General features: G+C 38.8%; 1 long non-coding RNA gene across 1 annotated transcript in view; it reads left to right on the top strand.

Annotated features, from left to right (window-relative positions):
- Positions 1 to 11,996, top strand: part of LOC138833462 (uncharacterized) — a 30,977-nt gene extending 18,981 nt beyond the window's left edge. The window contains exons 2-3 of the long non-coding RNA XR_011373927.1: positions 7,117 to 7,204; positions 11,977 to 11,996. This is a non-coding gene — a long non-coding RNA (uncharacterized lncRNA). The remainder of the gene's footprint in view (positions 1 to 7,116; positions 7,205 to 11,976) is intronic.
- Positions 11,997 to 14,069: the final 2,073 nt, after the last annotated feature.

The raw sequence follows: 14,069 nt of genomic DNA, 5'->3' as shown, positions 1-14,069 counted from the left end.
GCTCCTTGTTCAGTTAGCCGAGCTCTTTGAGTTAGTTACTAAATCTGTCTTTTGTGTGAAGCCTGCATGCTTGTCTTGGAAGAAAGTGCTGAAACATCAAATTATTTATGAAGCCTGTTTTCTTTGCTTACTCATAAAGGGATAAATAGCAGTTTTGGAGCCACAGTATTGGCCTGAAAGGAGGAACAATGGCTCATTGTCTTCTCTAGTTCTGAAGGATCATGGTTCCCATGGGGCTCTAAAACAGAGCTAGCTGTGGGTGTGATGGGTTTAATCAAAACTGCTACAAAGACTTTACAAATAGGGCACAAACTCTTGAGAGTGTTTGCATAGATATGAGTCTTTTTTGTATTCATATAAGTAAAACAGTAGTACATTCCTCAGAATAAATACAATTTGTGCATTGTAGAAAATGTGTGTAATAGAGATAAAGCATGATGAAAAACTAATTCCATATCTCAGCAGAAAGGATGGAACACTACCAACACCTTAATGTACAATGTTTTAAATGTCTCTAAGCATGTGTGTCTATCTTACCTTTAGCATATACCTACTAACACCTTTAAAAGAAGGGCATTAAAAGTGTATTTTCTTTTTATTTTCATCACAGCCACGGTCTCTCTCTGGTTCACCAGGTTTCCCATTGACTTGACAACTCTCCCAGAGTCTTAGCTGATCTGTTGTCATCACCTTCCCAATAAGAAATATTCTTAGCCTTATTAAGAGCACAAAACTTGTGGGGGTGAGGTTATCACAGGAGTTACAGCTCTGTGGCCCTTAGAGTAGGGTTTCTAAGTAGTCCCAGGACAGGAGATGGAATGGCTCTGTCACTTAGGAAATACCAGGTTTCTCTGAGTCCTTGGTGGAATGGTATTGGATAGGCCCCTTTATGGCTTGCCCTAAGTTTTTAGGACAGTCAGGACTGAGTTGTGCTATGTCTCCATCTCTGTCACTTGTCACTTTGTGGGTCATTGAAGATGCTTTTCACTGCTTGCAGATGGCTCCAGTGATGTTTATAGAAACAGTTTCATCAGAACATGCAGTATTTGGGAAATAGCATGGGAAATGCTTGGCTCTGTGGACCTTCTTGTCAGTGTGGGGAAGTAAAAGTACACAACAAGGGACCAGAAAAAACTGTGTCTTCTCCTGATTTTAAGAAAACCTAGAGCCGGGTGCTGGTGGCTCACGCCTGTAATCCTAGCTACTCAGGAGGCTGAGATCTGAGGATCGCGGTTCAAAGCTAGCCCGGGCAGGAGAGACCACGAGACTCCTATCTCCAATAAAACCACCAGAAAACCGGAAGTGGCGCTGTAGCTCAAGTGGTAGAGTGCTCGCCTTGAGCTGAAAAGCTGAGGGACAGCGCCCAGGCCCAGAGTTCAAGCCCCACGACCGACCAAAAAAAAAAAAAAAAAAAAGAAAACCTAGAGTTTTTTTTCTCTTTGCCTCTCATAATGAGTGTCAAAAAGTTCCAACTTGTTCCTGCTACAAAAGAATACTTGCTCAGTGTCCAGGTTCTCACATCCAGCCACTCCAGAAGGGGGAGATGAGTGTGTTCTTGAAGTCTGCCCAGGACTCCATTCTTAGTGGGAGTCCAAGACCCAGGTACCACCTGTTCATCTTGACAAGTTAAAGGCATGAGAGTCTGTGGCTCACCTCACCTCTCCCTTGAAGGATTTGAGCAGGAAATGTGAGGCTCAGCTAGTTTGCCAATAACTGGCATATACCCAGTGTCATAAAAAGGAACAGGATTTTCCCTGTGTCCTTTTACTTCTCTGATAGAAAAGAAGTAATGATTAATTTGTTTAATGTTGGTGATATTCAGCTATTGTGATACCAAGTGGTATATCTTTGAAGTTTGAGTCTGAAATGTTCCCTAAAGGCCCATGTGTTATAGACTTTGTGGCCACCCCATGATGAAGCTGGCAGAACATTTAGCTGTGTGCAGTGATCACCTCATAATTTTGTATTGTGCCTGTCATCCCATTAATTGGGAAGCATATTAAGATTATAGGGAGGCACGAGTCAAGTGTTAGAGTGGCCGTCCAGCAATTATAGAGCTCTGAGTTCAATCCCTAGGACTGCAAGCAACCATTCAGAAACACACCCCATGCTATGGTAGAGTCAACCTTTTTATTCCGCAGCTGAGGTGACCAGCTCCCAGTCTTGTCTACCTTCCTTCCTCCCTCCCTCCCTCTTTCCCCTTCCCTCCCTACCTCTCTTTCTTTCATTGCTTCCTTCCTCTCTCTCTTTCTCTCTCTCCCTATCTTCTTCCTTCCTTCCTTTCTTTCTTGTTTTTGACCTTATAGAAACTCTTGCCTTGTAATCTGTGTTTACTTCACGTTTGTCTTCTGAGTGTGAAGATAGTTTTTCTCCCAAATGCTACAGCAGGTAATCATTTAATATTTTATGTGTTTCCCATCTGCATATTTGTTTGCTTGTTTATCTTGTTTAGGTTTGAACTCAAGACTAGTTTGCCGGGCACATGCTCACACAGCCACTGGAGACACATCTCTACTCCTTTTTAGCTTCAGTTATATTTTATATAGGACCTCCTGTTTTTTGTCTTGACTAGGCAGAACCAACATCCTCCTGTCCACAGCTTCCTGGGATTTGAGATGGGATACATGCACAATCATACCCAGTTTATTGAGATGATGTTTCAATTTTTTGTGCAAGATGGCCTCCAACTTTGATCATCTTGATCTCCACCTTCTGAGTAGCTGGGATTTGGGGGGACAGACGTGCACCATCCCATCCTTGGCTTTGAAAAACTTCTTCATTGTTTGTGGTCATTGTCTGTTTCTGGGGGCATTTTCCCCCACCGTGCCTATTTCTTAATGAACAGAGATGTTATTCATTTTGTTCTCTGGTTAGGTTCATGTAAGATGTCAGCAGACTTTTTTGTGTGTGGCAACCTTGGGGTAGAACTTAGGACCTGAGTACTGTCCCTGAACTTTTTTGTTCTAGGCTAGTACTCTACAACTTGAGCCATACCCCCACTTCTGGATTATTGGTGGTTAATTGAAGATAAGATTCTCATGGACTTTTTTTGTCAATGCTAGCTTTGAACCATGATCCTCACGTTTCAGCCACCTGAGTAACTAGGATTATATGCATGAACCATCAGTGTCCAGGTGTCAGCAGACATTTTTAAGGGGGAATGAACAAACGGGTAGTATTTCATTTTCACCTGTCTATAGGTGTTTAATATTGGTCTGATTTTTTTTTTTGCTTAGCTTTTCCTTGGGTGGAGTTAAAAGTTTCTGCTTTTCAACAAAGGATATTAATGTCTACTGAAGGAATAAGAGCTATATCTTAGAGAAACCATCCATATTCTTTTTGAATAAATGTTTATCTATGACAATCTGGGTATGCATATTTCCTGGCAGGTTTTAGAAGTCCAGAATCTTCAGCATTTCAGCTTCCCACAGACTCTTAATTATTTCATCCAGGTCTCCTGTTTCTAGGATTTCTAAAATTTTGAATTCTCTCCTTTATTAGAAATTACAAAATAGGTAATTCTGTTATGCATTTCCTTTGATTTTACTGGGACTTTAGAGTGGTCTTCGATAAATCACTTTCTGTGATCTAACAACATACTTCTGGTGATAAGCTGAAAGTATTACATTCATTTTTCCTAAAGATCTCATTCTTCTCTGTTCAAATTGTTGTCAGTCACTGATCAATGTTGCATATAAATTGAGGTCTCAAAAGCAAAATAATCCATAGCCTTCAAAATGGATACAGTCCCGTAATTATGAAGGAACAACTATTTTCAGAGACCTCTTGTTATTAGAGATGTGCCTTATAAACCTACTGAGGGAATCTTTGGAGTGAATTTTGTAAGTTTCCTAAGGGCAGGATCATGTTCATACAATTCTGAGCACTTTCTGAGTGTTTTGTTATGTTGGCTTTTTGTCTTTCTTCTCTCAATGTCAAGTCTTAGCATGTAAGTACTCAGTAGTAGAGTTAATCAGGAGTACAGCAGACTTGGTTTACAAAGAGGTGACTCCCAGTCATTTGTTTGTACAACTTCCTTCTCATTGGACCCTCTACGGGCTCTTATTAAGACCTTCAATATTGGGAAAAGGGAGGAGGACTGAAAGGGGATAGGCTTGACTCAATTGTCAATAGGTGAGGACTTTTTATTGAGGAACACCGAGGGGCACAGACCTTCCTACAGTTTGGAGGTTGTGTTTAGGAGCTTGGCTATTCATCTGAGCAAGGAGGCAGAGATGAATGAAAGGGCCTAGTCTAGTGAATTGTGCCTTTCAAATGAGCTCACATGGGATGTTCACAGCTGGGTTCAGGCACATCAAACAAACATACCTGGGAATTTGTCTGGCATCTGTATGGACCTGGGACAATAGGGTGGGAGTCAATCCTTCACTCTACATCTGATACTGTTGCCTTTAGTAGTCCTGTGACAGAACACCTTTTGACACCTGAATTCTTTCCTGTTCTACTCACATTTTCTGTCTTATTGCTTAAAGACAAGCTATAAAATACTATTTCCTACTCCTGTGATTATTGAGCTTATGAATTGTCAATGAGCCCTTATACACACGGGATGAAGTAAATTTCTTCCCTGTGGCTTCTGGGCCCTGTTTGGCTAAGGTTAGCCTTTACATACACACACTCTCTCACACACACACACTCACACAAGCACGCACGCACACACGTGCGCACACACACACACACACACACACACACACATGCACACATCTTCAGACTCTCATTGTTTCTAGGCTTTCTCCACGGTATTCATTGTCCCAATCAGAATTACTTAAATACTGAAAATTGGACCCTATTAATAATTATTCTGGGACAATGGCACAAGTTGGTTGGACTCAGAGAACAGGAACACATGATCATTTTAGGTATATCTCACTCTTGTTCCCTTTTCCCCTTGATCTCCATTCTTTTCTATTTAGTTCAGCTCAAGACTCTCTTGTCCTTAGTGGCTTATTGCTAGGAAGCTTCTCTGAATGAAGTCTGAGTTTACTAGGTCAAAATGATGAGGCTCCATGTCAGAAGCCATTTTGTTCTTCAGCTCAGTGTTTAACTACTGGGGTAACATTTTGGAGTGTGGGTTCTATAGCAGGCTGTGTCCTGGCTATTAGTAGCAAGAACTAGACCACAGAGGGCTCAATGTCACTAAATTGTCTGTGTTTGTTGTACATATATGTCTTACATTTGCCATTCTTTTTGGCTTTTCAAGTCCCCTATTCTTAGAGAAGATCAACATTTTAAAGCAGTATCTATTTAAGATAAAAGCCATTTTATTAATGTTAATGATTAACATATCTAGTCACTTAGCTACCTTCTTATATCTTTTACAAAAAACTGTTGAAGCTTCACACCTCTTGTTTAAACTTGTGTAAAGAGATTAAAGGATCAATATTAATACCTTAAGAAGTATTTGATAAGCTATAAAATAGTATCCATGTGTTAGTCCTTATGTTCTGTTTCAAATAGTGAAATTTAATTCTTGACCAATAATGCTATATATCAAGTTGTATAACACTCTCAAAGAAGCTCAGCACTTATATAAGGAATCTACTCTCAAACATAGATTTTTAAATTCTTTGTTTTATATTTCTAGATCTATGTTTTCATTGCTTATACCAATACCAGTTAAGTATGTTTTATGGTCATTCTTTTAACTCATGGTTTTGCATTTTGCTCTCTGGAAAGTGTTTGATGATAAAGATACACTTTAATTTTAACATCAACAAATCTGTGCCTGTTTCATTTTCTACACAATTGAAATGTCAGGTAAAGGCTTTTCAGGAAGGGATCATTTAGACTCTTGCCTGGCAAAGATATCAGCAGTGACAGTGGGCAGTGTTCCTAATGATGGCTACCATGGCAGATGTGGGTGGCAGCTCCAGCTGAGGTGTCTGCCCCTGGCACTGTGCAATCGGTAGCTTCTTGACACCAGTTCTGCAGATGTGGAGACTCATTCTTGGTGTTGTGCCTCTGCACCAAGAATATTCTTGGTGTGTTCTCTGGCTTTCCTGGATGTTTAGAGATGTTTACATACATATTATAAAAAAAAATTTAGCCTAGCAGAAGTAGAGAAAAATTATATAAGGAATATTTACCTATCAGCAGGCACATTTAAAAATTGTGCAAATTTTATTGTTTTATTTCTTATCCACTTTACTGTTGCTATTAAAGAATTTAATTAAATTTAATTAAAGAATTCACTCCTAACACTTCAGTATAAGTCTCCAAGAAATAAGGACGTTTCTTTATAACTTTACTATTCTTCATCTTTTCTATTAAGTTAATAGCAGTTCTTTAATATTGTCATTTAAGCCTGTATTTCCTCGATTTTCTAAAAAAAAAAAAAAACAAACAAACCTCTGCCTTTTTGTGTGTGTGATATTGGAGACAGAACTCAGGGCCTTGTGCTCCTAGTGTTCCTCCACTTGAGTAATTCCTCCAAATGTGCTCATTTCTCAGCTGAGGTCCTGCAAACATTTCTGCCTAGGCTGGTCCCAAACATGTGGTTTGCACAGGAAGTAGAAATAGCCATGAGGAAAGACACATGTGGATGTCTAGTTGTATATATAGCTATTGAAGGTAAAATATTCTTACACAGAGGCATCCCCCTCTAAAGTCTAATCACCCAATGTAGACTTGTACATGGTATTTGTAAGCAAGTTTAGATGGGGAGAGAGATAGTGGTATGGAATAAATTTCTAGGAAGAAGTAATTCTGCAAAGGGCATGTTCAGGGAAGTGAACAACCTAAGAAAATTAGAGATTTGTGACAGTTTCTCAGCAATTGCAGACTGTGAAGGAAATGGCCCAGCAAGGTAAGTGTGCTTACAGAAGCTATAGGCCAAGCTACTTTGAACAATGACTGGTTTGGTTTGTCACCAGAATGTTCCTGCAGGGGTAAGAGTACTGGCTTATTTCAGATTGCTCAGCCTCAGGTCAGCCATGCTAGGCTCCTTGCTATCAGTATACTTGTTTCATTGTGTGCCATAAGAAAAACACTTTCTTTGATGCTTATCATGATCAGGACAATTGTGAGGGCCATAAGGTTTCAGACTATGACAATAAATGTATTCATTCATTCATTCATTCATTTTTGATGTTTCAGTGTTGTTCTGCCATAGGTCTTGCTGTGCCAGCCACAGTTGAGTCATACCTCCAAGCTTCCTACCAACACCTGAATGAAAGTATTATAGGTGTGTATCCATCTGTTTATTTTATCTTCTATGTTGTATGGTTTCCAACCTTGAATTGATTATTCAAAGAAACCTCCAAGACTGTATAATAAAAGAAAATAATTTCTTTGGATGCTTGTATATGAGAGGAACAGTCAGCAGCTATGTAAAAGAGCCTTGTGTCCTGAGATGGGTTGCATAGTGTTTATGACTTTGAAGTTATGCCTGTGTGTCCCTGTTTGTATGTCCTGAGGTTTGAACTGAGGTCCAAGGTGCTGTCCTGAATTTTCTTTTCAAAACTAGTTCTCCATTACTATAATCTTGCATTTGAAAATTAATGTTTGTTTGTCATAGGGCTTGAACTCTGGGTTGACATTGTCCCTCAGTTCTTCAGCTCAAAATTAGCATTCTGTCCCTTGAGCCACAGCACCTGTTTTCTGGTGGTTTAATGGAGATAAGAGTCACACGGACTTTCCTGCACAGACTGGCTTTGAACCGTGATCCTCAGTTCTCAGCCTTCTGAGTAGCTAGGATTACAGACATGAGCCACTGGCATCCAGCTGGAAATTACTGGGGTTTTTAAACATAGCAAATATTATTGACAAGTAAACAACTGTGGCCTCATCAGAAAGAAGCCCCTTTGCTTTCCACCATTGTCCCATTCCTATAATCTTACCTCAGAAGGATGAGAACTGGAGAATCATGGTTTGAAGAAACTCCTAAAAACAAGTCCACAAAACTCCATCTGTAGTTAACTAATCAAAGTACAGAATGGAGGCCTGATTCAGTTGGAAGAGTGTCAGCTGTGAGCAAGCAAACAAATCCTAAAGAACATGAGTTCATGTTCTTAGTTTAAGTGGTTGCAAAATATGTAGATGACATCCAGGCAGACAGTCAAATAAATAGAAGATGATAGATCACACTTTCTTGTTGCAAGTTGATCCCACAAGGTAAAACAGCTCATAATACTGGATAAAATATAACTTTTAAATTATGAATTGGATTTGAGATGATACCCAATGCATACAATTCTTGCAGCTCCAAAAATAGCTCTTTGCACCCCCACAAATACCAGTTTTTGAAATCAGAGCCTTGCCCTTTCTTGCCTTTGCTTCCTCATCTAGCCGAGCTCTCTCTCTCTCTCTCTCTCTCTCTCTCTCTCTCTCTCTCTCTCTCTCTCTCTCTCTCTCTCTCTCTCTCTCTCTCTCTCTCTCTCTCTCTCTCTCTCTCTCTCTCTCTCTCTCTCTCTCTCTCATATAACTCTCATTCCATGAGATTCAATTCCCTTGTCTTACAAAAAATTCAGCAATTTTCATTGTTCTGTTTCCATACATGAAAATAAGTTACGTCAAGACTTAAAACCTTTAGCTTTGGGATATACCACTTGGGGTAGCTGGTGGCATACTCATCATTAGACATTTCCAGTCCTGAGAATGGTGGTTACATCTATTGGGAAAGCAGAGGAGGAGCACTGGAGGGCTGCTTAAGCATCTTGAAGACCAAAGAGTACCAGATGGTTAGAGGAAGCCTTGGTTCTCCATCAGGTACCGGAAGAGGGGTGCAGAAAAGTTCTGGTAACTGTTGATTTTGCTATTACCTGTCACAGAAACAGTACTCCAATTTTGATTCAGGTGACCACCCACAAATACACCATTGGTGTATTTTCCAGGCATGAAGTATAAAGCCAGCAAAGCATGAAATCCCTTGTAATGACTTATTTAACAAGAGTCCATGACTTTTTGAGAAGATTGGACCTGGGGCCTAAACCCAGGATATAGAGTGAAGGGAACAGAAAGGCACTGGGCAGAGCAGAGTGCCTGTGGCATCCCAAAATGGTTGATTAGAGTAACAGCAATTATTGTGCACTTCAGTCTAGTCTACATAGGTGGGTTTCAATACTGTAGTTGGATCCACTTACAACGAATGGGACAATGGTTGGAGGCAAAGGGGCTTCTTACCAATGGGGCCACATTTGTTCATGATATTTGTCAAGAATAGTTTTGCCATTTTTTAAAGCAGTAATTTTCAGCTGGGTGCTAGTGGCTCATGCCTGTAATCTTAGCTACTCAGGAGGCTGAGAACTGAGGATCATGGTTCAAAGCCAGGGTGGGCAGGAAAGATCATAAGATTTTTAAGACTTTTTTATGTATCTAATCAAGCCTATTTCCTATTTCACCCTGACAAAAGCAATGTGAAATGTGTAAAAAATATCAGGTTCAAACAAAAATCAATCCAGCAAGATACATTTGCAGTTTTAAAAGTTACAAGAAAAGTAGTGCCTTGTGGTAAAGTTTCTTACTCAACAATTTCGAATGTCTCAGTGTCTGTGTATAAAAAGATTATGGCAAGGCACGAGTGGCTCATGTCTTTAATCTTAACTATGAAGGAGGCTATGATCAGAGGATTTAGATTCAGTCAGCCTGGAAAGGAAAATCTGATAATCTTTTCTACAGTTAACCAGCAAAAAGCCAGAAGTGGAGATGTGGTTCAAGTGGGTAGAGTGCAAATCTTGAGGGAAAAAGTCAATAGATAACCTTAGGCCTTGTGTTTTTGCATTCGAGTCTCTGTACAACACACACACACACACACACACACACACACACACACACACACACACACACACACACACACACACACATTATGGAAATTTGGCAGTGTGTAAAAATGTGAAAGGAAAATAATTTTCAGAAATTCACATGTATGTTTTCAAGATGACTTACTTTCCTCTTGATGAAAGCAATAGCAATATGATTATGCCCATTTTAAATGTCTCTGGATTTAGTTATCATAGTCCTTTAATAGTTCAGGAGTTTATCACTAGGCTTAATATAAGAACTCCTGTCTTTATAGAATTAAAATAATTTTCTTTATATTGTCAAGTGTGCTGGACATTACAAACAATTCTATACCATTTTAATAGATTTTTTTTTGCATTTTGTAAACTGAATATGTCTTTTCTTTTGAATGACTCATGAGAAAGAGGTGGTGCCTCTTTGAATTTGCTTCTTTCAATATTGAACTCGGACATAGCTAAGCATTTCCAATCTCTCTTCTAAAACTCACCTTAAGACTCACCTTTGAAAATTAATTAACTTTAAGATTTCTTGCCATTTAAGTTGCAGACTTTGATTCTGCAAATCTCAGGTGTCAGCTCTTGCAGTGTCATGTAGTTCTTGTGAGACTGTTTATTTTCCTGGTGTGTATAATTTGTCAGATGTACTCAGCTTACAGTCCCATTATAAGTTTCAAATACATAGAAAATAAATCTGAACGTTAATATTCTGATAAAACATTTAGCTCCTTCATGTACACGTTCTATATCCATGAATTCAACTCACTTTTGATCACAATGATTTAAGAGAGTGATTTGATCTGTCAGGAAACTGTACATGCATTTCTTTTTCTCAGGGTTTCCTAAACAATAAAAATACTACTTGTGAAGCATTTATATAATATGGAGCATTTTAACTTCTTTAGATATGGGAGGATATGGATGGGTTCTGAATTGATAATCTGTGTATTTTGGCACTTTTAAAATATAAAAAAAGAAAGGAAGAGTGGGGTGGAAGGAGGGGAGGCCCATCTTGGAGCCAGTTACTAGATATAGGGTCAACCAAAGGAGATCACCTGCTTTCTTGAGGTGGGCTGGGTCTGTAGGGTTTGTCCATTACACAATGGAGGCTTCTCTGCTTCAGAACTCCAGGAATTCCATTGGATGGCCACCAGGAAGCAGGAAGTATGGGTTCCTCAGGGCATTCCACTTAGGCTGTCCTGAATAATCCTGTCCAATTCAGGAAGAATCACAAAATGAGTGTGTTGTGTTCAAATAATTTTGGGAAGCGTCGGGTTAAGCAGGAGTAAGTGCTTCCTCAATGTCAAACACTTCAAAATGTTAACATGCTGATTTTTGTCATGAAGCTAAAACATAACCTCTTTGCCAGTCAGAGGCTTCAAAGCTATACATGCCCATTGGTGGTTTGCCAGAAGGAACTTGACTACCCTCTAGCGTTGCTGCTGAGAATTATCCATACAGGAATTACCTTTCATACAGAAATTACCTGTATGAAAGGTAATAGCCAGAGGGCAAGGGGGTGGGGATGGCGGCGTGGGAAAAAAGTCCAGTCTTTATTCTTTTCCTGGGCATGTGGTCAAGCCTGACACTTGCTCCAGTTCCAGAGCAGGTTTGAATGCAAGAATCACTACCTAATTCCTGAAAAGTAGGAGTTGGTAGGAGGAGAAACACAGTGGAAAAGGGCATCATATTTAGTCTACACCTTGATTTATACCTGCATTAAGCACCAGCTGCATCCCTTACAGCTGCACCCTTCTTTCCACTCCTTTGTTTAGATTGGCATTGGTTGACAAGGTGGTATAGTAGTTGAGGATCCAGCCTCTGGGCTTGAAAACTGGCCCTACTGTTTATTATTCTGTGTGCATAGAGGAGGTTCCTTGGCTTCTCAATGATTTGTAAAATGAAATCAGCTCTCATCAAGCTGCTGCACACATGAAATGCACTAACGGTTTTTCCATTTGAATGAAGCCACTCAGCAAAATTCCTCATATATATATATATATATATATATATATATATATATCTTATATATTTATAGATATAGTATGTATTACATACATTATGTATGATATACACATATTATAAATAGTACAAAACACGTACGTAATCACAACAAGAACAGCCAAGGCACAGCTTCTCCCCCAAAAAATGTATAAGAAGGCAGGGACAGACAAACACCTCTCAGTTCTAACTCACAATTTTAATGGTTTTAACTCTCCAGTTAAGCATCATAGATTGTCCAGTTGGATCAAAAAGCAATATCCTTCTATCTGCTTTCTTCAAAAGACACAACTTACCCACAAAAATGAACATTCTGAAAGTGAAAGGCTGGAATAAAATATATCAAGCAAATGGCTGCCATAAAGAGATGGGAGTTACTATACTAATGTCAGATAAAATAGACTTTAAATTAAAATCAATGAGAACTGACAAAGAAGGTCACTGCATTCTAATTAAGGGAACTCTCCTTCAGGTGGATATTATGATTTAAAACATCTACTCACCAAATAATGGAGCACCAGAAGAAGTGCTACTTTCTCTCAAATCTCACATAGATCCAAAGACATTAATTGTGGGGGACTTTAATACACTACTATCCCCACTAAATAGATCCACCCAGCAAAAAGTCACCAGAGAAACTTCGGATCTTAAAATTTGCATAGATCAACTAGTCTTAACCCACATCTACCAAATATTTGACCCAGCCCCATCAGATTACACCTTTTTCTCAGTAGCACATGGAACATTCTCCAAATTAGACCATATTCTAGGCCACAAAGAAAATCTGTCTAAATTCAGAAACATTGAAATTATACCCTGCATTCTCTCAGACCAGAAGGGAAAAAAATTAGAATTCAATACCAAAAGCCACCAAAGTAAATACTGTAACACATAGAGGCTGAACAACACAATTTTGAACCACCAGTGGGTCATGGAAGATATTAGAAAGGAAAATCAAATGTTCATGATATTCAACAAAAATGTTCACACAAATTACCAGCTCCTCTAGGACACAGCAAAGGCAGTACTCACAGGCAAGTTTATAGCTCTGAGTTTGCACATTATCAAATTGGAAAGATCTGAAACCAACAATTTAATGAGGCAACTAAAGCTTTTTGAAAAAAAGAACAACAAGCCAAACCCCAATCCAGTAGATGGAAGCAAATAAAATTAAATCCGAATTAAATGAATTAGAGTCCAAAAAAAAACTATAGAAAGAATTAACAAAACAAAGAGATGGCTCTTCAAAAAAATAAAATTGACAGACCCTTAACAAATCCTATGGAATGGAAAAAAGAGAACACACCCACATAAACAAACTCAAGAGAGTACAATGGAAATATAACTACAGAAACAGCCAAGATTCATAATATATAAGGGGATACTTCTCAAACCTTTATACTAATAAGTTTGAGAATCTAAAAGATACGGACTAGTTTCTAGCAAATATTGACATGCCCAAACTTAACCAAGATGATTGAAAACCACAGACCCATATGAAGCATCGAAATAGAGCAGCAATAAGAGACCTCCCACCCAAGAAAAGTCCAGGACTGGATGGATTTACAGCTCAATTCTACAAGGCCTTCAAAGCAAAACTCACACCAATACTTCTCCATCTCTTTAATGAAATGCAGAGCAAAAATTCACTATCACACTCTTTTTATGAAACCAGCATAACCCTCATCCCCAAACCAGGCAGGGACTCATCAAAAAAGAGAATTATAGACCTATTTTTTGATGATTATTGACAGAAAACTTCTCAACAAAATGTTGGCCAATCGACTTCAACAAGTCATGAAAAGAATCATACACCATTATCAAACAGGATTCATTTCAGGGATGCAAAGCTGGTTCAATATATGCAAAACAATATAATTCATCACATTAACAAGAGCAAGGATGAGAACAACATAGTTATCTCAATAGATGCAAAAAAAGAAACATTTGACAAGATCCAACACCCCTTTATGATGAAGGCTTTCGAAAACTAGGAATCCATGGAACATTCATCAATATAATAAAGGCTATATATGACAAACCTGCAGCCAGCATTATACTTAATGGTGAAAAGTTAAAGCCATTTCCTCTAAATTCAGGAATGAGACAAGGGTGTCCACTCTCCCCACTCCTCTTTAAACTAGTATTAGAATGCCTAGCTACAGCAGTAAGAGAAGAGCACGGCTGAAATTAGGAAAGCACCCCCTTTTGTAATAGTTCCACAAAAAATAAAATACTAGGAGTGAACTTAACAAAAGAGTCACCTTCACAGGAACTCTATGACAAAATCTTTAAAACCTGAGAAAGGAAATT

This window comes from Dipodomys merriami, unplaced genomic scaffold (genome assembly GCF_024711535.1).
Source record: "Dipodomys merriami isolate MVZ:Mamm:240054 unplaced genomic scaffold, mDipMer1.0.p SCAF_2081, whole genome shotgun sequence".
In the NCBI taxonomy this organism is placed as follows: Eukaryota; Metazoa; Chordata; class Mammalia; order Rodentia; family Heteromyidae; genus Dipodomys; species Dipodomys merriami.
The sequence above is the reverse complement of the archived record's forward strand: the minus strand, read 5'-3'. Positions and strand labels throughout refer to the sequence as shown.